The 27834-nt window shown below is 40.3% G+C and overlaps 1 protein-coding gene across 13 annotated transcripts in view; it reads right to left on the bottom strand.

Annotated features, from left to right (window-relative positions):
• The window catches only part of LOC148385953 (RNA-binding protein Musashi homolog 2), a 202373-nt gene that overhangs the window by 124524 nt on the left and 50015 nt on the right, over positions 1–27834 (bottom strand). The window lies entirely within an intron of this gene.

Here is a 27834-nt window from a genome sequence, read left to right on the forward strand (position 1 = left end):
GGAATGAGCCCACGACGAGTTAAATTATTGTCAAAGTGTTCTTTCGGTCCATATAACGTATCTGTATCACAATCAAGATTTCAAGGTCTTGGTAGAGGTATACCTCAGGCTAGCATACACTTGAGAGTAATTCGAGCACCAGCTTCCTGCCCTTGAGGCAGCCCACCTACTGAACTAATTTCTCCGTCGTCACCATGCTGAGCATCACCAAGGCAGCCCTCTCATGCAGTGGTTTTGTTTGATGCATTAGCTTAGAAGCGACTATAGTTCTTCCCTCATTAACGTCACCCTTCAGTTGTGTCATTAAATATGACTAAGTCATAGCCATACGGGTCCTGTGCTACAATTTGGTCTATTTATTTATCCATTAAAAGTTAATTATGAATGAATGTCACTTTGAATAATTCATGTGCACCCCAGTGCTATGAATAAATAGCTAGCTAATACACCTCGGCTTCCTCCCCTTTTGCGTTCTTCCAACCCTTTTAGGAGCACAATGCACTACTGTAGGTTATTGGACTTTCTCTCTCCCTGGAGGCTTCTTCTGCACTTAGTCCTTATTAAAATTCCTATAGCACATAAACACACAATGACATCGGCACACACGCACACACAAGTGTTCACGCACAGGCCAAGGACCGTCTGTTGGGACAAACCATTTATTAAAGCTCCTGTGAAGGTCCTGGCAGTAAGCCAGAGGGAGACATGATTTTGGATCTCATTCATGTCCACATCAGCAGAGTGAAATATTTCTAGGTGTTGATCCATGGCAGCCATTATTGCTACAATCCACTTTTTATCATTGTCAACTTTTACAAAAGGAAAATGAGCCATTTTTTTACTACACTTCAGCAGCTTGTCAATACAGTTTACCCAAATCAAACAGCTACAGAGAGACTTTTTTTTTCCTGGACATGTTTCCTATAGAAGAATAGAAACAGCTGCACTGGAATATTATCTTGGCATGGTCACTACTTCTTGAAATCTGTAATCATGTAAATTAGAAGCACATCCTTCATCTGGATTTGATCTATTGTATCCACTATCCAAGCAGTGTTTGTGCTCAAGTTAGGTATTATTTGTGTGCATGCTTAAAAAAGTGTAGATGATGTAAAAAAAATTCTGCTACTACATTAAAATTAGAAAAATATAACACTTCCTCACCAGTCCCATTAAAGTGACTGTAGTTATTTGAGCTCAGTGCACTTAGAAAATATGCAACCTTAGCCATTGCTCACATGCCATGCAGAAAAAGTGCTAAGTGGTCCTGAATTCTGCTGCATCATCACCATATATTATTACAGAGGCTGACATCAGGTAATCCCATCAATCTAATCTCTATTCACTGACAGCGACATATTGCCTCTACTTCAATATAAAAGAATGACTATTAAGACGATCATTAGTGGGCAGGACCACGCGCGATCCAAATGTACAAGTTTTCCATTAGCTAAATTCTGAAGGAGGCAACAATCTACCACAAGGTGGACGTTTTCAGTAGCTAAAAAAATATCTAATACATTTGGTCGAGGTTGATAATGGTGCTCCACTTTCACACCGACCACTCAGAGGGAATTACAGGGCTGCAGAGAAGAGAATGTCTGAGTGCTGTAGTTAAAACCAGGGGTAAATGCTATCTCATGCTTACATAGTCCTCAATCCATGGGTGCTGAGGCTGCCTGATCGCTTTGCAGCTGGGCCCATTTACATTTTCAACTGACAGAGTCTCTCACAGTATAGGGTCTGCTTCACAGGAATCGATCATTTTCTTACAGTCCGCCGCTCTCCAGTACGGGAATACCTGGATTGGGCGATGCGGCGATCAAAAGGATTGGAGGCAGGAGAAAAAAAAAAACACAGAAAAGACACATAATGCTCAACAGAGGATCGCCACTGAAGGTCTCCAGGGAAGAGGCGGGCAGCAAATAAGGTTTGAGGAGCTATTAGCTTTTCCGTAACTGCTGTCTGTCAATTGATGGGGGTTGGATTGCCCTTCACTGACTAATCTATCAGTCAAACATAAGGACCTTGCTACACAACTCTGTGACTGATATGCCTCCTCATTAAGACTACTCTCTTTTCTTTCCAGCAAAACACGCTTGCCAAGACAAGACTCACAAAAGACACCTTGACCAGTCAGTCTCTCTCGCTCGCTTGACAGCGACTACTTTACACTAAACGGGAGAGAAAGCGAGGCAGTTGCCCACTGTCAGCACAGCACAGACTCAGCCAGCGCTGTTCATCACCCTCACAACCAAGGCTAAATTTGAGCACAAATATGAATATATGAATAGCTGAACAAGTGGATCTTGTTATTCACCTGCGTTCACGCTGCCAAGCCTGCAACTTCTTTTGTTTGGAGCCGGTCGTTCTGCTGAGCACGGGCTTTCTGACAGTACATCTTAAATGGGGCAGAGGGGAGTGGGCACAGGTGTTACTGAGTGGCTCTTTTACTGAGGGAGAATGACCTGTGTCTGAAAATGCCCCCTTTGTCTGTCTTCAGAAGCTCCCGCTATGCCCCCCCGTGCCCTCTATCCTCAGTGGTTACCATACTGGCTTAACAAAAAAACAAAAAACAAACTTGCATTTGCCCAGATGGCAGACAGCAGGGGCCGCCTAACACTTCCTGTGTCACTGAAGGTTTGGCCCCCTGAGTGTGTCTAAGATGCAGTTTTGCTCCATATGTCCCTATGAGTGACTGAACTCTCCAGAGAGACATCTGCACTTCCCAACACGGTTCGTAAGTACTTTTGCTTTTTAATTAAATACGACGACAATACGGTGATGCCTTGAGATACGAGTGATCCAACATGCAAGTTTTGTGGGGTGAATGCAAATTGGATGTGACATTTACCATGTTGACTTGCCTATTTATATTGCTGACATCGTTTCGATTTTCTTTTCCGACACAATATGTGTTTTATGAAATACGCAATGAATTTTAATTGCCTACTTATGGTGGCCATCCGAGAATTGATTGCAAGTTCAAATTTGTATGTGACAAATTAAATGACATGACAGTTATTTTAACAGTTCTTAAGTGTCTCTTTTATTTCTTTTTTAATTTTTTTCCCTCCCATTATCAGGATCTGCATTCACTGGCTGCATCTTTTGACTTGAGGTGTAAGATTTGTGTTTGTGCTAAAAAAAACAATAATGAGCACAACAAGAAGCTAATGCTATTATCACATGGAACACAAGTCAAATAATCAAGATTCAAGAAGTTTATTGGCCATGTTTGGGCACGCCAAACAAGGAATTTGACTCCGGTAGATCTCAGCCTCTGCTCAACATTTAGGTGACTAACAACATTCAGGACGTGCGAAAATTGACAATTATTCTCAAACATCCCCTGATCTTAAACTCCCAGAAGGGCAAGGAAAAACTCAAAACTCCTACTAGGGGAAATGAGAAACCTTGAGAAGAGACCACAGATGGGAGGATCCCTCTTCCAGGATGACCAGGCTGCAATGGATGCAGAGAGGACACATAGTACACGTAATATAGACAATTCAAAAATAAAGCATCGAGAGCAGGATGTTATTAAATATCATAGTATTTAGAAATCAGAACATCAACAGAACAATCATCGTCTATTTTTATCCCCTAATGCATGTACCACCTGAATAACATGCACAGCGGAGCAATTATGTAAAAAAAAAAACCTCAAAATAAAGATTATTAAAAAAAAAAAAAAGGTGCACATTGGTGTCAGAGGTTGGTTATCATTCCATCATTGTTCAGCACTTGGTTTGGTCACCGCTGTTCAGAATGTGATGAAAGCCTGCGAAGATGACCTTATGTCTACTGGCTCTTCAAGTTCATAATGTCATACTGACATCAGCGGTGCCAGGGGTGATGCCCAGGAGTGAAGGGAAGGTCAGCAAAGCTTCAAAAGTGAAGTGGTGCTAATGCCACAGCATGCATGGCTCAAGTGCTTGGCAGTGCATCTTAACAACAAAATGTGACATTATTAGAAGCTGTCTAAAAGCAGGCTTGACTGGGCTGAGCCAGAGCGCCGCTGCAGGGCTTTCAATCTGCCCGTAATGGGAAAGATGGAAGAAGATAAGATTCCAATTCAGCCATTTCTGCGCAGACCAATGTAATCATGCTGCAATCCGAGCAGGCCATTGGGGGAGTTGAAAGAATTCTTAAAAAGACAGAAAATCTTCAAGCGCGGTTTCATACACAAATCCCATCACTGCGCCTAATTGTTCCGCTCATTGAAAGTAAGATTTCACAAAGTGAGATGTAATCGGGGAGTTGAAAGGATTCTCGCTACTATCAGAGATCATACGGTCGACATGGAAGACAGGGGAAGCAACACCTCTGAAGGAACTGCCCACATATCGAAATTGCTTCTGAGAAGAATTTGTCCAAGCTTTATACGTCCCATCAAAACACAGAGGAACTAGTTTTGAAAGGAAACAAAAGTCAGAACGCTGACCTCTAACAATGCCGATTTGAAACTTTTTAGCCGCCCATCTTGTGCATTTGCCTTGATCTTGTTCTGATGATTCATGGGTTATTTGTTGAAAAATTAAGGAAACCTAGAATCATTTATGCCCTCTTGAAAAATATATTAAAATAATCTTGAGTCCATAAGTATCCAGCCTGTATTATATGGACACAACACATAACATGCATGACACAAAACAGAGTGCGATGCTGAATCACTGGCTCGGTTTTAAAGTTGCTTGTTCCTAAAAGTACATTTTGTTTCGCAAGACCAAGCTCGGTGTGAGAAGTTAGGAGGAATTTCTGCTCTGGGTCTCTCTAATTGTGCTATATTTAACCTGTCACAATTTGGGACACCCCAGGGGATGGGAGAATCCAAAATAAGATCCTTTTTTTTTTTATCCAGCCTAATTCTCCTTGAGCAAAATCAAGCTCAAATTAACATCAGTAAGACTTTGTAGATGTCTTAAATTCATCTCCTGACAAATAGACTTACTTCAGTGTGAGTCTGATCCTCATTTAAGTTCTGAAATCTCTTTTTCTCTTTTGTGCTGATCTTTGTCGGATATATCAGCTCTCGATAATGGAACAATTTAAAAGTACCTGAAAGGGTCAACATTCAATGATCTCTAAATAAGGATTTATTCTGGTGTGGCATGCGGCTTCAAAACGCTCCCATGGAACGTGTGAAAAGATTATTTGGCTATCAAGGAGATTTGTTGTTGCAGGTTTGAACTGACGTGTATAACCTTGAGTCTGGCTTACCGTTGCCATCCATCTGCGCCATAGGTTGCTGCTAAGCAAGTAGGATGTGGTGGGCAATGTGAGATGAGCACCGCAGCACTAACATGAAGAAAGAGGAGGAGAGGATAAATTGCTATTTGTATGTAGCAGCAGCCTTTTGTCAACAGTCACTATCAAAGGATTTGCTTCCACGTCCTCTCTGCCTCTGTCAAATTGTCACTGAACCTTTCGTGAAAATCAAAGAAACCTTCCCCACTCAACTCTCAATAACACAGGCACAGAGGCGGGGTTCATCTTGAAAGGAAAGTCCCGAGAGATTCCAAAGAAAGGGAAAAAAAATGTCTGCTTTTATTTTCCTGAACCTTTTCGATGAGGGAATCCCATTATTGTGCTCTTTAGCTGCAAGAATTTGAGCTCCGTGCTGACTAGTCAAACAAACAGCATCCAGCCCAGTCTGGTTTATCTCCTCAAGTGTTGCTCAACCATTACTAAAGTCATGATGTGAGGGAAAGGGTTATAAAAGTGAGACTGCACAAAAGATCACATCCTCCTCGTATCTCCCTCTGACAGGAGAGGAGAAATCCAGCTCAATGTTGCATTTGGCCGCCTTGTTTCTTGAGTGACGGACCAGACGAGAACTTGAGAAAAGTCAAACTAAGTAAGATGTTGAATAAAAACATCTCATCGTTGATCTTTCTCCGCAAACAGTCTTGTTGTTTGACACGTCACTAGAAGTGCAAATGGATGAAATGCGACTTCTGAACACAAGGGAGATTACATCCACACTTGTCGGGAGATGGAAAGTTATTTACAGGTGTGAAGCCAATGTGTGAGAACAGAGTGCAGTCATCAGGGTAAGGTGTGTGATGTACAAAACACCAAGCGGCCGGCGCTGTTTGGTCACCAGAGGCACCCAGGTAGGGAGGACAATATCAGGAATACTTCTTTTTCTCAGAAGGATATTCTTCCTAGTTAGTGCTCAAATGATCAGCACTCCTCTTACGACAATAGAGTTGAATACAGCTCATGCTCAAAACATCTTTGGCAAGCTTCTTCACAAAACAAGATGGGCCAAATGATGCAACCAAACAGCCTGGAACTTCCAAGAAAAAGTAAGCTGGTTCTAAGGAACAATATCTGATCACGCAACAAACCTACCCCGTGTAAAATGTCTCGAGGGGCTTGCAAATGAGACAATGAAGCCTTCAAAATGACATTTTCTTTTACCTTCCTTTCATTTCTAACATCCAAACTTTGTCAGGTGGGATGTTCTGCAATGATGGCCACCAAAATAAAATGACAGAGTAGACTGGACATAAGTACTACGCCGCAGGTTTCAATGACCGGCCTGTAAAAGATAATCACTCATTCCTTAATGTTGAGTTGTATCTTGCATAACATTTGTTCCAATACCTTTCCGTCAAGATATTGCTTTGTTTGAAAGCGCTCCATCACACAAAGAAGGCTGTTCTATGCGATGGAATGACGTGGACAGAATAGCCCAGGGGCAACTGCATCCACTCTTTCAAGCAAAGACGGGCAAGGAGACAGCATACTGCGCCTGTCACGCAGTCTCTTACAAGCTGACAGCGCTCCCTTCCACCTCCGTAGAGGGACGCGCAAAAGGAAGCTCCCACACAGATGCAAGCATCAATGCATGCAGTCAACTACAGAAGTGAAATTATTTCATCTCACGGGGGCCCCGTTAAGCTCTTCCAAAGCCTCACTGTGTACAGCAGGTAGATTGATTGTGACTTATTAACTGTGAGTGAGCCTAAGAGAGTGCATTAAAACTAAAGGAAATGCGATATCCCCGACCATCAAGTGCTTGTTAAAGCTTTAATCAAAGCCTTTCCCAATCTGCATATTCAGTTCTGCTCATGAATTCCAAACGGCATCTTTATAAGCCTGAGGGGACCCCAAAGGCATTCTACACAATGACCCAGAAGAGACATTACAAAAATAAGACGTTGAACAATAGTAGCGCGTACTCAATAATCACAGCTTTGCCGTTCATTGTCTTTTCAAATCAGATTTCCTCCAGGACTGCAGAATCGCTCAATTGCTCTAAATGAGTCTAACGAGGATCATTATCACAAACACAAACACCTAGAACTACTACATGGTCAAGTGGCGGCAAACATAATAATTATCATCATCATCATGAGCAAAAACACCAATAACTAATTCATACTTGAGTGGCCCAAATCAGCAAGTGACCTCAGCGGATCGGCGCTGACCACTGGCTGTTCAATTGCCCGCTCCTCGCTGTCTGCAATCAAGCAAGCTGCACTGATGGCACCTCTTCGCCAATATGACTAAAAGTGCAAATCACAGATATCATCTCAACTGCTTCATTGAGGCGAGCGAGACGTGTGGAAAAATAAGTAGGAGGCGGTATGACAGGTATGGAGACCTGTGTGAGCTTTTTGAGCTGTAGGACCCCAAATTTCTTAAAACATGAAATAAATAAGTAAACATGTCAATAAAGGACTAAGGTGGAAGCTTTGAAAATCTACAAAAAAAATTAAACATGAATCATGACACAAAATCAAACTTACAATGGTAGTTTGAAAGAAAAGCCATAACTAAGGTTCTTTATTATTAGTGTTAATTTGGAGAGTTTGATCTTGAATATTCAATATACAGGACTGTCTAAGAAAACTCAAACATCCTATCAAAATATTAGAATATCATGAAAAAGTATACTAGTAGGGTATTCAACTAATCACTTTAATCATCTAATTAACTCCTGAGCCTTGAAAAACACTTGTTTCAGTAAACTAAATCACAAGTATGGGGAAGACTGCTGATCTGACTGCTGTCCAGAGGACCATCATTGACACTCTCCATCAGGAGGGTAAGACACAAAAAGAAATTTCTCAAAGAGCAAGCTGTTCACAGAGTGCAGTTTCAAAGCACATTCACAAAAAGTCTGTTGGAAGGAGGAAATGTGGCAGGAAACGCCGCACAACCAAGAGAGATGACCGCAGCCTTAACAGCATTGTGAAGAAGAGTCACTTTCAGAATTTGGGGGAGCTTCAAAGACAGTGGACTGTTCACAAACGTGTCCAGCTGCTGGTGTTGGTCCACTGTGTTTCATCAAGTCCAGAGTAAATGCAGCTGTGTACCAAGAGATTTTAGGGCACTACATGCTTCCGTCTGCTGAAAAGCTCTATGGAGATGATGATTTCATTTTCTAGCATGATCTGGCACCTGCCCACAGTGCCAAAACCACCAGTAAATGGTGTACTGACCATGGCATTACTGTCCTTGATTGGCCTGCCAATTCCCCTGACCTGAACTCCAAAGAGAATTAGTGGGGTATTGTGAAGAAGAAGCTGAAAGATACCAGACCCAACAATGCAAATGAGCTAAAGGCCGCTATTGAAGCATCCTGGGCATCCATAACACCTCAGCAAAGCCACAGGCTGATTGCCTCCATGCCACGCCGCATTGATGCAGTAATCTGTGCAAAAGGATTCCCAACCAAGTACTGAGTGCATTAAGGGACATTTTCAAATGTTTGATTTTGTTTTGCTGTTATAAATCTTTTTTTTTACTTGGTTTGAGGAAATATTCTAATATTTTGAGATAGGAGTTTTGAGTTTTCTTAAACTGTAAGCCATGATCAGCAATATTAAAATAATAAAAGGCTTGCAATATTTCAGTTGATTTGTAATGAGTCCAGAATGTATGACATTTTTGTTTTTTTAATTGCATTTCAGAAAATAAAGAACTTTATCACAATATTCTAATTTTCTGAGATAGTCCTGTACATTGACTACCAAATCTAATGATAACGATTAAAATACAATAGCTATTCTACAAAATGCGCACAAACAATGGAGGAGGATTATTTATTGAGTAAACACAAAAGCGAATCAACAGGAACCCAAACAGCTACTTGAAATAAAATGAATAAGGCAAGCAAAGCGTCAGCAGCTGTCTAATTGGATTAAACCAAAACAGACAACTGGGTTCTGTGTGTTGTTGCTCTGATGACTTGACCTCTAATGAGAGCCCCGCTTATTTTTTTTTAATTTCTTCAGATCTCTAATCAGACCGAAACTAATAACTAGTGGCACATTTGGCACATGGTGGCTTTTCCAAGTGAGTTCCAAGTTAAACCGTGGCTGTGAAATCGGTCAAGGTCATACCGAGCTGCTCAGCTTCAGACCAAGAAAAAGACACACACGTACGCATAAATCCAAAACGGTGAGGCTGTGGGGAACATTTAACACGCTCCTACGGTGACCTTTTCACACAAGAAGTGCTGTCACCTGAGAGCTTTATGTGACGATGTACCTGCTGGGACATCTGATGACACTTTTGAAATAGGATGTGCATGCATCCAGTTTTCTGTTGAGGTGAGTTAGACGCAGAGCTGAGTGAAAGGGCTGAAAGCTCTCTGAGGGCGATGTCAATCAAGTCCACCTCTGCACAAATCATCCAAACTGTAAGCTCAAATGTTGCTGCGGGCCCACCTGAGCTGGAGTTCATTTTTGCCCTTGTCAGACTAAAAGTAAAAATTAGATGGAGTGCTATAGGTTACCGATGGGGAATAAAAAGAAATCAACGCAAATGGACACGTTGTCCTAGTGATGGTCATTCAGCATTCTATGCACAGGCTTGGTTGAAAATGCCTCTACACTCTATGCTCGTGCTTCAGGATCAATTAAGTGTGCGGGGGCATCTGTCAGTGGATTTGTAGGTCAGTTTTTCAACGACTGCTTTCATTTCGGAGGCTGAGAGCCATCAATGACTAATGTGTCAGTCTGTCACAGTCAAAGACCTACCATATGGCGCCAGTGCACCCCCCACTTCCATTTGGTCTATTTGTGTGGGTTGGGAGGAATAGCCACATTACAGACACTATAACCACGCTATATTATCGCAAAATGCAGAGGTAAGCCATTTTTTTTTTCTTTTCATTATTTGATCACACAATGCTTAGTTAGACCACCTGTATTGAAAACATGTGTTTTACTGGAGTGTAATTTAAAAATCAGTGAGCACTTCACCATTTTGAAATTGGAGAATACAATACAAAGTGTAAAATGAATGTACAGCATTACTAATCATATTTTCACATTAGAAAATGTAAGATCATACATGTTGGTAAAGCTGTGCCCAGTATCAATAAAATTCATGATTTGAAACAAGAAAAAAAAACTCTGATACTGATTATTTTTCTGAAAAATTTGATGTCTAAAGTGGGCTTCAGCAAAAATTGAATTGTTAATATGCCAGCAGTCCAAGAAAGAATACACTTTGAGCGAAAGCAATGTGCTGTGCCAATTAAAACAAGCGCAGGCTGGTGAGGGCGACCCAGAGGCAAAGTAGAGCTATGGACACCTCTCCCAAGAAGCCCGTCAATTATCACCTAGCAGTGAAAGTTTCCTCTCCACTCACATGAAAAACCTTGTACATACCAGGCCTCGAGCCATTTCTCAGTTGTTGTCTCGATAGTGTATTGTTTGCATGTTTTGGCCAGCTTTTACCCAGCAAGATTGTATTCTTCTAATTTGACAAGAATACACCCTAAGATCAAATGACTTGCATTTGGCTGTTCGATGAGCAGGGCATTTTTTTTCCTATGAGGATGAGTGGTAGATGATGTGACCTAACCTTGCCTCCACGCAGTGACGGCTGAGCCAACCGTCCTTGCATTCATGCTGATGAGGTGCTGGCTATGACAGTCAATCAGTTTCTGGCCTGGTAGGTGGCCCACCAGGGTTCTTTTTATTTCCCCGTTTGAATCCTCCCCAAAAGTGCCTTCACCTTCAAACTACCAGTAATACCTGCAGCTATTGTTGGAAACAAATTGAATGCTTTGTTAGCCAGTCCAAAATATGGCAACACAATTTGAGGTGGCCACAGTAATCGTTTAAAGTCAGTAATATGCCATTGGAATTAAATTTGAGAAAAATTACAGGCAGGGGCTATTTACACTCTACTCTCTATAACGCTGAACACATAGAAAATAAATTCTACAAGCATGTTTTTTTTTTTTTTTAGTTTTGGTTTCAAAATGCCATTTGAGTCATGTGCCAGAGGATAAGGTCATGACACCTTATAAACCCAGAAACACAATGGAAAGCCATACCAGAAACCACCACTGTTTTGCCAACAGAGGCAGTGAAACTTGGAGCTGATCCACTGACAGGGAGTCCCGTCCCTGTTTAAACCTCACACAAGCAGGTGTGCCATCCATGCAAAATAGAGAACACACGCGGTCTATGGCCAGAGTGATATAGTCGTAGGCTGCCTCCATTGCACCTGATGATATGGAGCCAATTGGGGCATTTGTCAAATGCAATCGAGTGTGATGGGATGAGAAAGAGGGTGGGGGTGAAGGCACTCAAAGCGTGCCAAACTCTTCCACTGTGTGGAGCACAAAGACCAAAACACAGGCGCCGCCTCGGCACGAGACAACAGCGCAAGTGTGCAGCCCACTGGAGGACACCGTGCATGAATTACTATGCACGCTGAAATTTAACCTCAAACTCCAGTATGTGCTGCCATAGAAATGATCTCAAATGCCATGAAGTCAGATTCAATCCACTGTAAGCCACCGTTCAATTTGGCACAGCTTCATCTACTCCGTGTTGCGCTTTCCTACGCTCATATAAAAAGTTACACAAGGACAGCCTAAAAGCCAGGCCAGTTGGGGGCCTTCTCCTGAGTCAGGCACTTCAATGGAAAGTCTGTATCTGATTTAGAGCTGGGCCACATGTGCATGCTGCCAATGAATGGGCACCAGGCCAGCCGGGCAAAAAGGGAGGGAGGGACGAGAGCCTTATGTCTGTTCACAAGGCTGTGGAATGAATGAACAACAACAACCACTTGATTTATTTCAGTATTTGAAATGTTATGTAGCTTTGACAATCGTGATCACTATCTTCACAAAATCCCATCATACTGCCTTACTGAAAAACTTTGTTTGAAAGTAAACAGGACTTTGTATCCATCCGCGTGTTACCATACACTTTGATACACTTTGGAAAACCCCCAGAAAATTGACTAATTTGCCTCTTTTCTACATGGGAGATTGTGTCTCAGTTGCATGCGGTTTATGTGCAAACCAGATGGTAATGGGGCAATTGAGTTAAATTATTCCTAATTAAGAGGAACACCACTGGTTGAACATAAGCAATAAAGCAAAAGCCATTTCGCTCATTTCATTTTGCTTTTAGAAAGCTACAAATGATTCACAATGTGCTGTTTAAGACAATATAGCTTGAATGAAGTGCTAAACATCATAAAACAATCCACCTCAGCCCGGAATGAAGCTCGCGCTGTGTGTCATATCCACATCAGACGACTAAATTTTCCAATTGGATAGCTGACTTCAAACCCCACCTTAACTGCTTAGTTACTAAGCCGATAAAAAAGTGGATAAAAACAGGGCAATTCCACATTTTTAGTTTGTTGAATTTCATTGCTTTGTAATTTGCATCGAATGGTTTGCGGTCTGCATTCTTTCAAGCTATAGTGGATGCCTTATTGGCTGTTTGGAGGAAACATCATCAAAAGCAATGTGCTACTTTTAAAATTGCCGCAAATGTTTTGGATTCTTTATTTCTTCTTCAATATGAGTCTCATAACGCTCCCATGTACGTGGAAATATTCCTCTCTGGCCTGTATAAACCTCAGCATGCACTCAATTCAAGTTTCCAAACAGTGGCTGATTAATATTGGGCACAAAATGGTACATTCACTGTTGATGAGCAACATACGATATAAATATATATATATATATATATATATATATATATATATATATATATATATATATATATATATGTATATATATATATTTTTTTTTCAATCAAGATTGCCATGCAAAATTATGTTAACTCACTCTAATAGATGGTGCGTGCTTCTGGCAGCAGTTGTGAAAGTGGTACATACATAGCCTGAAATATTTAAAAAGGGGCTATTGTGCTTTACGTCACCACGTAACGCTTGGTACAGCACAGCAAGCAGAGTGAAATTTCGAGTGATTTAGGTGTTAGTGTTTGCGGCAAACATTAGGAAATGTATCGTGATATTGCCCTTTTGGCACAGAAATATACACGTATGACATTTTAGAGCCTTCTAATGTTTGTTGCACTTAACTTCACAGGTTCCACTTTAGGCCTGATTTTTTTTTTTCCTTACTAATGCAAACTTGATATCATGTCATTGAACACGGTGTTTTGGCAGCTGGAAGACTTGCCGGCAGATGATTAAACACAATGAACCTGTCACTCAAGCATGATACCTCCCGCCTGCCCAGGTGAGTGCATCACATAACTCGAATTCAATTAAACGTGACGTCGTTTAAAATGCAAGCGGTGGTCATTTTCCCCCGACAAGCTAGCATTGGCGTTACACCAGTTGTTTTGGGCTAGGGAATGCTGGATAGATGCAAGAGGGTGTTTGTTAAATGAGAATTTAAATTCATATTCCATTTGCATCATGTTACTTTAGTGGATAATTCATCTTCAAAGGGAATTAAGTGCTCCTTGGTGGCTTTTACAATGTGTGCTGAGCTGGAAGAGAGGATGCTGGGCTGGCAGTGGGGCTCAAAAAACAACTTGAGCAAAGCCTCCAGGTGGCAAGTCTGGAAAAAAGGATAACATCCATGCTTCTGCTCAACTAACCATCAAACCTAATTACCTGTGGATAGGACTTATGGGCCACATGTTGGGTTCAAAGCTTCTCGATCAGGAAGTGGCTGGGGTGGGAGTGTATGTGTGTGTACGTGTCAGGTCAATGTGTCCGTGACCAAAAGATTAGACTGTCACATCTTGGCTCGGTGCCACTGTTTCAATCAAACTGACTTATTTAGATTTTAGATGATTCAAGTGAAGCCGTGAGAAAAGGTTTCTGGATAGATTGCTTGTCAGGCTGTCGCATGCTGGCAGCCATATCAGCTGATGCATTATTCAAATCTGGGGGTGAGGCAAACAGCTTAGAGGACTCATTGCCACCAAGGCTGAATCTTTATAATAGAAATGATCATTTAATCTGAATCAGTGTGCAAAGTGCAAAGGTATCATAAAACACTTGACGGTACTATTTCACTACTTCGTTGAGGTCTCACAATCTAGTTGTTACACTGGCATATTATTGATCAGCCCCAGACTTGAACACAACCCTAGTGTTCTTTTCAGCACCCACACTAAATCTTAAAGGCACGGCAATAGGAGGATGTAAACATCCAATAAATTGTGTTCTAAAGGAAAATCAAAGGGCAAACTACAGCACAAACTTTCAAAACACTCGATGCGAAAAGACGGGAAAACACTCGATGCGAAAAGACAGGAAAACCCTAGAGGCCCAGCAATATCATCATCATCTCGTAGTTACTGTGTTTTGTTTGACCTACCTTCTCTCTCACTCTCTTTCTCTCTCTCTTCCAACTGAATATGTCTGGATGCAATGAGCCCGTCACGAGCAATGTTAGTCTCCACTGTTACAGCAAATAAAACCTAACAAGCAGTTACTAACAACTGGATTTATTAGCGTGGATTTCTTTAAGACCTTAATGCTTTTGCCAGTCCTGTGGCCATGTAGACATGGACTCATGCACATAACTGTGAGCTGTGCAGTGACTCAGATAAGAGAAACTTTGGAGACATTATTAGCCCTTCACATCAGACTCAAGCACATGGTGCACATTTCCATGCCAGAGCATTTAAGCAGTGATTTCAGTAAAGCCACGGCATGCGTAGGAGGCACTCCAAGTCAGAGCATGAGCTGTAGTCACCTATGGATCTGTTCACACAGCTGTAGGGAGGCTAAAGAGACTGTTCAGCACCCAAATACTTCATCACTAACCGCACACATGATTGCTGCTGATTGGTGAGCATTTCCATGAAACCATACGCAACAATTGTGTCAAAGTAAAATCACAAAAACATTTTCTTTTCAAAATGTCTTTCCATAGATGACTACTTTTTGCAAGACCCACTAAGTGCTGGTGCCAGATCTTGCAAACTTTTTTTGCTGTTAGCAAAAAGTTCTGTTTGGGCACATTACACTTTGTGCTTTCTGTGTATCTCTAACACAGCTGCAGAGAGAAAGCTGCAGCTATTATTTGTGGTCACTCTGGGATAAATCTATCCACAAGAACAAAACAAATATTACAGCAAATATCCCAGTGCAGGTGTATGTGACTACAGCACTGCGGTTTCAATGAGGAAAAATAAAAGTCCTTCCCTCTAGGTGCTGCTGAGTCACGGGCCGAATAGAAAGAGAAGATGTGTTGTAATAGGGCAAAAAAATAGATTTGTATTTTGGCGATCTCTCTCAAACAGCATGGTGCATTTGCAGTTTCCGGACATTTGTGAAATGATCCACATGTTAAATTTTGACTAACACAAATTTGCACAATATGGCACCAAATATGATAGATGTCGTAGGTGAGCCCAGTGAATCCTGAGACTTGAGAAAATCAAGACGGGAAAATAACACAAGATAAAGAATGTAATTATCAATCGGAGGTACCGAAATGAAGTCCCCCAAGTGTCTTTAGCTCAGTATTCTCTTGGCTCTCCTTCAATTCATATTCTGCCAAGCTCTCAACCTTCATATTTTGCATTCCATGCCAACCTTGAGAGCACACATGTAGCCTACATACATCAATGGATGTTTCGCAGTCATCTGCAAAATAAGCCTTTTTTTCCAATCCCAATATGTGTTGTCGTGGCAGAGGCGGAGGTGCGGATATGGACGCCTCCGCATTAATCTGATGTTAAGACTGCTGCAAATGACTCATGACACTTTACCTGATGACATTTTTCAACCGCTCCCCTGTTGAATGGTCTCGGCGGCGCCTTGTAAGCATCCATCTACCGCCCCCAATAATGAACCCCAATCTGTGTATTAACACCCCCGTTTCTAGTCACAATGCCGCCCCAGCCTCCCGCCGTCACCTGATTGACCCCTTTGAGCAGGTGCCCAATCTTATCCAATCACAGTCAATCTTCTTTAAACATTTCATTCTTTAAGCAGCAGGCTCAAAATTTTGTCATTCAATCACCCCCGATCAGTCACCGATAACACAATCAAGCCAATCCGGGCTTATCCGAAGGAAAGACAGCTGAGAGATGAGACCAGAGACCTAAAGAAAGGTGTCAATCATCTTTGATCTGAGGCTCTATTTGCCAGCCGCCTATGGAGCGCGGCCGGAGTTGACTAACAGAAGGCGCAATAGGCATTTCATAGTGATTGTCAAAAGTCGATCTTGAATTAAAAGGTCCGGCCCTCCTGGTCAAAATACAGTAGCCGCCCATCGTAAAGACAGCGACAGAGGCTGAATTCTTCAGCAGCCATTTAAAAAGCTGTTGGAAACGTTGCTGGGCCAATGGGCAAATAAAGGTCAAGGAGGGTATAAAATGGTTTGTCTAACTGGCTCTTCCTTTTCCTTCATGTGTCCCCGCAGAAGCACAGCACTAGCATCGCCACATTCATAGGCAATTCATTTATATTGCTCTGCCCTTCTCTCGGCAAGTATCAGTCACTAACTACAAGTGACTGCAATGAGATTGAAGCCTCTGGCGAAATCGGGACAGAGAGGCACAAGCTCCATCATGGCTGCTCTGATCACTCCTTATAATCACTGGAACCAGACAATATCCCCGAACTGATTAGGTCAGTTGCGACGGCGAGAAAAACAATCACAGGAGGTCGGCCGATGATGGACACCCAAACGGTGGAGTGCTAGTGGTCACTGTGAGCTACCATGGAAATGGCATGCAAATGTGCACCTGCACCAGCCGAGGAAGTGGGATGAAGGACTGTGGCCTTTTGATTAGCTTCCTTTCCCTCTTTTAAAGTGCATCTTTTTCTGCATTAATCATCTGTGTTTTTCCGCCTCAGCGCGTGAACATGTCAGAGGCTCTGCTCATCAAAGTGCTCGTCACTCGAGTCCAGAAAAGTCCACATTCAATGACTAGTTTGTTGTCCATCAGACGGACAGACCAAAACTGATTATTGCAATCGCAAATAGAGTATTAGTGGCAACTTAGCCATACAGTTGCATTCACTTGGATGTCATTGGATGTTTAGCAAAACTAAACTTATGATTTTCGCTAATTGTCGAAAACTAACTGATGTTCAAATACAAATAGAGGGAACCATATTTGAAAGAAACGAAAAAATAAAATTTCTTGGTGTAAATATAGATGACCATATAGATTGGAAAGATCACATAAAATACATTGAAAACAAACTGGCAAAAAATATCTCTATTTGCATAAGGCAAAATATTTTCTTGACCACAAATCACTGCATATATTATAATGATATCACCATACTTGAGCTACTGTGCAGAGCTATGGGGAAACAACTACAAAAGCTCTTTAGGACAAATCATGCGTTGTGTATATTCATACACACGCGCACGCACGCGCGCACGCACACACACACGCGCGCGCGCACGCACGCACACGCACACAAACACACACAGTAATCCCTCGCTACATTGCGGTTTGTTTATCGCAGTTTCACTACATCGCGGATTTTTTTTTCCAAATTAAAAAAAACTTTAAAAGTCAAAATAAAACTTCTAAATTGAGGAATTATGGCACAAAACTTGCCCACACGCCAGCAGAAGGCAAGGAGTGCACACACAATTGCAGTGCATACACTTGTACCTTTTTATATATATTTTTATAATAAGAGTTCTAAAAACATATTTACAGTGTTGTACATTGTTATAGAATTTTTTTTATAATAAAATAGTTCTAAAAACATATTTACAGTACACTTGTACCTTGTTATAAAAAAATATAATAAAAGTTCTTCTAAAAACATATTTACAGTATGTGTTAAGAATTCTCCATGTCATTTATGTTATTCAGCCGTGATTTGATTTGAGGTAGGGTGATTTATTTTGAAGGCCGTTTTCAGGCGATACCACTTCCTGTTTTACGTTTGTGTACATATGTCGGTTACAGTGGTACAGGAGTCATTGACGATGTAAGTGGGTCTCCTAACAAGAGAAATGAACGATCACGTGTCTAACCATTAGGACAATGTAGTATTGCTCCAAATGTTCGTTTAAATTCCTTTAGAGGTCCGTTTTCGCGTGTTAGCACGCTCGCGAATTAGCATCTTGCCCAGTACTTTTTGTTAACATGTTACACGCACACGTATATTTATATTTTCAATATTTATACAAAATTTTCTGTACGTTATTTATACTATTAATGTATTATTTACATGTTTGAAACAATTATTTAATGTTCTAATGATAAAATATGCACTTAAATGGTTTCATATACATTTACTGACACACAAAAAATGTACAGATAAAAACAAAATGTACAGATGAGAGGGTGACCGCACTTCGCGGATTTCACTGATCGCGGGTGGTTTTTGGATTACTGTATATGTATACATGTGTATGTGTGTGTATATATATATATATATATATATATATATATATATATATATATATATATATATATATATATATATATATATATATATATACACACACATATATACACACACACATACATAAATATACCATATATATACCAGCTCAGTGGCCTAGTAGTAGAGTGTCCGCCCTAAGACTGGAAGGTTGTGGGTTCAAACCCCGGCCGGGTCATACCAAAGACTATAAAAATGGGACCCATTGCTTCCTTGCTTGGCACTCAGCATTAAGGGTTGGAATTGGGGGGGTTAGATCACCAAATGATTCCCGAGTGCGGCACCGCTGCTGCTCACTGCTCCCCTCTCCCCCAGGAGATGGATCAAAATCACATGGGGATGGGTTAAATGCAGAGGACAAATTTCACCACACCCAGATGTGTGTGTGACGATGATCATTGGGACTTTAACTTTATATATATATATATATATATATGTGTGTGTGTTTATATATATGTGTATATATATATCTATATCTATCTATCGATCTATCTGTCTATCTATCTGTCTATCTATCTGTCTATCTATCTGTCTATCTATCTGTCTATCTATCTGTCTATCTATCTATCTATCTGTCTATCTATCTATCTGTCTATCTATCTATCTGTCTATCTATCTATCTGTCTATCTATCTATCTGTCTATCTATCTATCTGTCTATCTATCTATCTGTCTATCTATCTATCTATCTGTCTATCTGTCTATCTATCTATCTATCTATCTATCTATCTATCTATCTATCTATCTATCTATCTATCTATCTATCTATCTGTCTATCTGTCTATCTGTCTATCTGTCTATCTATCTATCTATCTATCTATCTATCTATCTATCTACTATATGCGTATATATATATATGTGTGTATATATATACATATATATACATATATATACATATATATATATATATATATATATATATATATACATATATATACATATATATGGCATGCCGTTCAGGAAATTAATATTTGAATATATTGAATGAACTTCGGAATATATTGAATGAACTTCGGAATATATTGAATGAACCTTGAATATATTGAATGAACCTTGAATATATTGAATGAACTTCGGAATATATTGAATGAACTTCGGAATATATTGAATGAATTTCGGAATATATTGAATGAACTTCGGAATATATTGAATGAACTTCGGAATATATTGAATGAACCTTGAATATATTGAATGAACTTCGGAATATATTGAATGAACTTCGGAATATATTGAATGAACTTCGGAATATATTGAATGAAACTTGACTGACGTCATCATTGCCGCCATCTTGTACATGCATTTCGTTGCTGCCGCAATTATGAACCAGTCAGCTCGCAATATCGTGTCAGCTATTCTTAGCAATGATGACATTGTCAATGCACTGGCGAGTGCTTGTACCACCCAAAATCCCCCGGAGACACATGCCCAGCAATATAATACTTTGGACGAAGAAGTCCAGGCTGCTTTTAATCGGGGCAGACCTGGGCGCACAACAGACCAGGCTTCTGTTAATCATCGCAACCTCAGCTTGCCATCGACCTCACAGCAGTGCCCCACAACAATCTACGCCCGTTCACTAGAAAGGGCCCAAGACAGAAGAAGTAAGAATAGGTAGGGTTAATTTAAACCGCACGTTGAGCCGTGAATATGGTCCGTGAAAATATTGTCTGACATTAAACCGCCCCGATTAAAAGCAGCCTGGACTTCTTCGTCCAAAGCATGATATTGCTGGGCATGTGTCTCCGGGGGATTTTGGGTGGTACAAGCACTCGCCAGTGCATTGACAATTTCATCATTGCTAAGAATAGCTGACACGATATTGCGAGCTGACTGGTTCATAATTGCGGCAGCAACGAAATGCATGTACAAGATGGCGGCAATGATGACGTCAGTCAAGTTTCATTCAATATATTCCGAAGTTCATTCAATATATTCCGAAGTTCATTCAATATATTCCGAAATTCATTCAATATATTCAAGGTTCATTCAATATATTCCGAAATTCATTCAATATATTCCAAAATTCATTCAATATATTCCGAAGTTCATTCAATATATTCCGAAATTCATTCAATATATTCCGAAGTTCATTCAATATATTCCGAAGTTCATTCAATATATTCCGAAGTTCATTCAATATATTCCGAAGTTCATTCAATATATTCCAAAATTCATTCAATATATTCCGAAGTTCATTCAATATATTCCGAAATTCATTCAATATATTCCGAAGTTCATTCAATATATTCCGAAGTTCATTCAATATATTCCGAAGTTCATTCAATATATTCCGAAGTTCATTCAATATATTCCGAAGTTCATTCAATATATTCAAGGTTCATTCAATATATTCCAATGTTCATTCAATATATTCAAGGTTCATTCAATATATTCCGAAATTCATTCAATATATTCCGAAATTCATTCAATATATTCAAGGTTCATTCAATATATTCCGAAGTTCATTCAATATATTCAAGGTTCATTCAATATATTCCGAAGTTCATTCAATATATTCAAGGTTCATTCAATATATTCAAGGTTCATTCAATATATTCCGAAGTTCATTCAATATATTCAAGTTTCATTCAATATATTCAAGTTTCATTCAATATATTCCGAAGTTCATTCAATATATTCAAATTTCATTCAATATATTCCGAAGTTCATTCAATATATTCAAGTTTCATTCAATATATTCCGAAGTTCATTCAATATATTCAAGGTTCATTCAATATATTCAAATATTAATTTCCTGAACGGCATGCCATACATATATATATACATATATATATATACATATATATATACATATATATATACATATATACATATATATATATATACATATATATATATATACATATATATATATATATATATATATATATATATATATATATATATATATATATATATATATATATATATATATATATATATATATATATATATATGCCATTAAGGCTCAAATGTTGTTCTTAATAATTGGGATATGGAACTTAATGATTCCCGAGCGCGGCACCACTGCTGCTCATTGCTCCCCTCTCTCCCAGGGGATGGATCAAAATCACACGGGGATGGGTTAAATGCAGAGGACAAATTTCACCACACCCAGATGTGTGTGTGACGATCATTGGGACTTTAATTATTATTATTTTTTTTTTATTTAAAGCGTAATCATACTGCCTGCCACCACATTATTTTGTAGTCACATTTCTGACCAAATAGTGCAATTTTCCAACAAACTAATCCACAAAGGCACAATTTTGAGACAAACTGAACATATAGCATTATGTTCAAGGTACACATGACAGATGACACAATAATATAGTCCAGCCAGTTCTTACTTGACATACATTTGAAAACCACAAATATCCCTACTTGCAAGTTAGTACACTTGGCAGATATGCAGAGTGGATTCATAAAGCTTTCACAGATGGTCTCGCAGAGTTATTTTGGTGCCATTTACAAACTCTAAGACCATGCAAAATGTCAGCTGTGGTATTAAAGTAGCAAAGCCCCAGAACAAATGTCACACACTAACCAATGAATTTGTTTCTGATGCTTCTAATTTATTATCCTAATCGGTTTATTTTGTGTATGAGGGAAAAATATGTATTATCATTTGTCATCATGACTCTAGAAATATATTGCTGTGTATTTACTGTGTTTTCCATCTTACACTCAGGTTGGTGAATTGACATTTATTTAACTTCAATCATCCTATCGGACTTGACGCACTGCTGTGCTTGTCTGACTCAGTGGTGACCTTTGTATCTACCTTTATCCCTCATAAGCCCAGTGGCAGTGAACTGGATAAGCTCCACCCATTTAGCTACACCTCCAGGACCTGGCTCTAGACCGGTGGAGCATGAGAACCAGGATGGCCTCGACATAAAGAAACCATTGTGGGAGCTGAGTGACATGGAAGCAAGTAGCGCTGATGGAAATCAAAGTCTGCTCGAGGGCTGCGCTGCAAAGCCCGGCCAAGTCACTGAAGTGGAGGCGGACCGATTCGGAGAACAAGACTCGTTTCCGGTGTGGGATGCACTCAAAGCTGATCAAAATAAGCCAATGAAGACTAAAGCGTTAGTCACCCAATCTCATTATGCCTTTTGCACTGTGGTGAGCTCTGTCGTTGCCAGGGCAAGGTCAGAGCTCAGCTGGTACGCCGCATCCAAATTGACAAGGTGTCTTCACACCAAATTCCAACTTTAATCAAGTGCTTGCCTCAGTGGAACCTTTTTGCGACGGGAGAGTGGGTGGGAATGGGGATGTCGAAAGGTGCTGCAGCACCACCATTATGTCATTATTTAGGGAAAGAAAAGCAGCTAGATCACACAGTTGAAGTTGTTAGTTGATTTTCTGGAGCTGCATGTTGTAATATGAATTGGTTGTCAATTGACTTCCATCGTTAAAAAAATTAAAATACCATAATTTTCGGACTATAAGTCGCTCCGGAGTATAAGTTGCACCAGCCATAAAATGCCCCAAAAAGTGAAAAAAAACACATATATAAATCGCTCCGGAATATAAGTCGCATTTTGGGGAGCAATTTATTCGACAAAATCCCACACCAAGAACAATCATGAACGAGCAACAACAGGTTAAACGATAGCAATAACGATAGGTATGCTAACGTGACAAACACAAACAAAGAGCTGAGAACGGGCCTGACGTAACATATAGAGTGATTAAGGACAACTATTACATAAATAACATGTATTTAAAACCATTGGCGTCACTCCAATTCATTAAATCCATCGATCGTTCGATACGATAGCATCAGGCTAAACGATAGGTATGCCAACGTGACAAACACAAACGAAGAGCTCAGAATGGGCCTAACGTAACATAGAGTTATTAAAGAAAACTATTACATAAATAACACGTTTATAAAACCATCGGTGTCACTCCAATTCATTAACTCCATCGATCGTTCTTTGTCAAGAATGGGTGCGCGCGGCTGAGGGCGCTTGCACTTCAAAATATTCCACAGGCCCATATAACGATAGATAAACTATATTTCAAATAACTATAATATAAGCAATAATATTATCAAACCATCCGTGCACTTTAAATCATTAAATCCATCAATCAAATTCCTCGTCCATTGTCAACAACGGCGCGCGTGCGCCCTGACGTCAGCCTCGTCTTTATTCCACAGATCTAGTATATGACTATATTGTAGCGTTAACAAAGTACAAGGAAAGACGTGCGTTTGGTAAACGGCTTTTTATGTAACAAAACAAACTTCTGAGCGTGTGGTGGCGTGGACTTCCAGCCACCGATGTGGAAGAGAGCTCCATACAATAGGACCGGGCGTGCGTAATGGCCATGTCCGAGCCCCATGCACCGTCTGCGGACAGCCACTCGGCCGAGCGCCGGCCCCCGACTCAGTAGAGTAGGAGCGGGCGTGCATAAAAGCCATAATAGTTTTTCAAACCTTCTATGTCACTCCAAATCCTTAATTCCTTCAAACTCTTTGTCCTCCCTGTCACTTAGAAACAATGCCGCTAATGATGCCGGTAGTCCTTACGTGGGTACGTTTGTCCTTTATGTAAACAATCGCCGCACCGTGCCACTGACGTCACTTGAAATAGTAATCCTTTGGTACATCACGGTTGTTCAAACTTTCTTTCTGCTGCTCGATTACTGTTTTCAGCTGCATATTTTACAACTTGAAGTTTGTAACCTGCAAAATATGAGTTTCTTTTTGGTGCCATTTTTCTTAAGCCCTTCCCAGTTGATGAGTCCCGGCCAACGGTGAAATTTAGAGCGCCCTCATCCAGTTTCGTCTGAAAATATAAATTTTTTCAGATGTAGTTTTTTGTTTTGTTTATTTGGTTGTTTTATCAAAGTCAAAGTCTGCTTTATTGTCGATTTTTTCATATACCAAGACACACAAAGAGATTGAAATTACGTTCCCACTATCCCACGGTGACATAGTACACAATATGCATACAAGTAAGCAACACAAAAAAAACCAAGAAGGCACAAACAATGAATAAATGAGAGTGTTAAATAAATTATAAACAAATAATAATAAATAATAATAATAAATATAAGAGGAGCAAAAATGGAGCAAGTGTGCATACAGCAGACAGTGGACTTGGATATGGCGCTTTAAAGTGTTAATTGCTTTATTTGATGTTTTCTCTATTTTTTATGTTTTGGATATGTTCAAGATAAAGATATAAAAGCATGTGAAGTGATCAACTATACTAAAAATAACATGGGAAGTGGTCAGCTATACTTGTAAGTAAGTGTTATGTGTTAATGATCAAGTAAAAATTTGTGAAAAAAAACCCACAAGTCGCTCCTGAGTATAAGTCGCGCCCCCACCCAAACTATGGGGGAAAAAAAACGCGACTTATAGACCGGAAATTACGGTAAATTAAAACAAAAAAGGGGCACGGAATGACAAGCAGCATATCACCTACATTTCGACAACATTAAAAATCCATGCATGGCTGCACGAATGGGCTTTACTCATTTAAGAAATAAATTGCAATTTTGTGCAGTTGACATGGGATTAATTCTCACTCAATGTGCTCTTCAAAATCGCTCTCTGATGGCCAGGCAACCATTCCAGAGTGTCATCTGCCTTTTGCCTCAAGTCAGCTTGAATAGGTGCCAGCAACTGCTGTCACCCCCAAACAGGCACATAAGCGGGTGAATCCAACAGCAAGTTCTTCAATCACAGGTCACGTTCTTAACTACTCAGTTAAAAATAATCACGTGGTTTGAGAAGTAAATAATCTAGTGTAAAAACAAGAATGATCTTTAGACGGTAGCATTCTATTGCAATACATAAACTTGGACCAAAGCAAATAACAGTTCAACCAAGGTGATGAATAATTTCACTTTTCAGCAGGACCAGCTTCTGGCTAAGAGTACTTGATTACAAGGAAACCATAAGATTTCCTCAACTAGCTCGCATGGCTAATGTGCAGCCCTGAGAAACAAAATAGGTGGTAGGATGTGCTAACTATTAGCCAGGTAATAAGATCCATCTGAGTATTATAATCAGTCAAACACAAGCACACTTCCACTTGAATGCAATGCAATAATTTCCAATCCACGTTTGCAGCGTCTGACGAAGGCGGAAAAGAAATTGTGCCAAACGCAGGCTGCGTCTTAAAGGTGACACCTGAGGGGAGAATAATACTCTGAGACTGATGTGGCGGAGCAATGGCAACTGAACCCCCTCGCCCCCCCCCTGGACAGAGTAGAGAGGGACGAAGGCGGCAGAGAGGGGAGGTCAGAGGAGGTGAGATGCGGAGGTTACCCACAGAACCTATGACCCAGTTGTGGCCACACAAGCTGTTTGCCCTCCACCGCTTCCCAACCCCCCGACACCTCTGCAGACCACATCCTGATAATTGGCTTATGGTGCCACACGCGAACAAGCACGCACGCACAAGTGCACACGCATCTTGCTACGTCACAGCAAAAGGACTCACTGTGTTCTCAGTGTAGAGGCTCTCGTTCTCGTATGCGTCTGTGATTGACAATTGCACAATCTAATGAGACAAATTCAGCCTTTACTATGACAACATAGTTTGGCTCTTGATTTACAATGACTGGGCAGTTGTAATTTTACAACACATTTCGTTGCTGAGCGATTAGTTCACTGCTCCATGATCCTTGAGACTTTTCTCATTTTGAATTTGTATCTTTGGCAATTTCAACACTCCTTTGTTTTTCATCTAAGTCGACCAACAGCGGAAGTGAAGGTACCGTTTTACCAATGTTTGACATTATTTCAGTTGATTTATATTTTTCATGAATTAATTCAGTCTCCTGCCACTTTCCTGTCTTATTACCAGCCATAAGAAGGCCATTCAAAAAAATACAAAATTATCAAAAAACTAAAATATACAATCATAGCATGAATAATTCTTGGACTGTGAATTAATCACCATGACATACTATGTATTTTTCAAAAATAGCATAAATATAAGTTAATTAAGTCAAAATATTGGAACAAAGAAAAAAAAACCAGAACGTTGCTTTATATTTGCTCCACAGATACTGCCCCCAATACCTCCTGAGATTTTTAATTTTCCACAGACCTGGATGCACAGACGCACACCTTATCATGCAGCCGTATAAATACGCTTAATCGCTGGAACACTCCCGCAAAGCGAGAGCAGTACTGCAAGACACATGGAGGCATTCACAAGGAGGCTATCCAAGAAAACATGTACGAGAGCTTACTCAATCAGTCTGATTTGTTTGTTTCCTCCTAAGCATTGGAGGATTACTCAAGGAGTGGGAGGTGGGGGAACTTTGTATAATCAAGTCAATTATGTCATTCAATCAAGTCAAAAATCATTTTGAGCCCTTTTTCGGATCCATTGATTGCAAAGCCGTGCTGCATTTTTGCTCGCCGGGTCCTATTGTGGAAATAAACCATCCCGGGCCGCGCGAGGGCCTTCCAAGCCTCCTCAAGAGAAGAGGAGCCAAACAAAGATTCCAATTCACCATGCTCGCTTCCAGCCAGGAAAACAACGAGCTCGCCTTTAGAGGAGGGGTGAGATGCTTGCATACTTGGTCTGAACCAAAAATAACTGTTTCCATTATTTCATAACAGCTCTTTTGTCTCCTTGAGGACAACGGCGCATTATGTGCCCATGAAAAATCCATCCTCGCGGAAACTGTTTAAACTCAAGGTCAAGTGCTGATGTTACAGAGACTCTATCAGTTGAAGGTGACCTTGACTGATGTGGAATATGACATGAGGGAAATGGATCTCCACTCAGTGTGAGGAAATTATCTGTGAAATGCTGCCACTGTATCAAAGCCTGTTTGTGTGCACGTGTGTGGGTGTGAGTCATGTTGGTGTCCTTGTATTAAAGGGCATGAAAATATGCCTCACTCAGCTGGGGGGGTTACCGGTCTCACAACAGTGTAATGCACCAGACAACAAACACAACGCTATCAAAGAACGCGCAGCAACAATACTAGCCCGCCATTTCATTGCCATTGGAACTTAGAAGTGGAACCTCCAAAAAGCTTGTCAAATTTGGACTTCAAATGAATATTGCGCAATTTGGGGCTGTCGTAATGCATCAGTCAGCATATCACGTGGAACTTAAAAGACCTAATTTCAGCCAGTTTCAAAGGATTAACTCTGCATTTGTGCTCTGCCTTTCACTTTGGAATTAGGTGTCTTCTCGCGACATATTTT

This window comes from Syngnathus floridae, chromosome 15, assembly GCF_059516105.1.
Source record: "Syngnathus floridae isolate MCC-2025c chromosome 15, RoL_Sflo_1.0, whole genome shotgun sequence".
Classification (NCBI taxonomy): Eukaryota; Metazoa; Chordata; class Actinopteri; order Syngnathiformes; family Syngnathidae; genus Syngnathus; species Syngnathus floridae.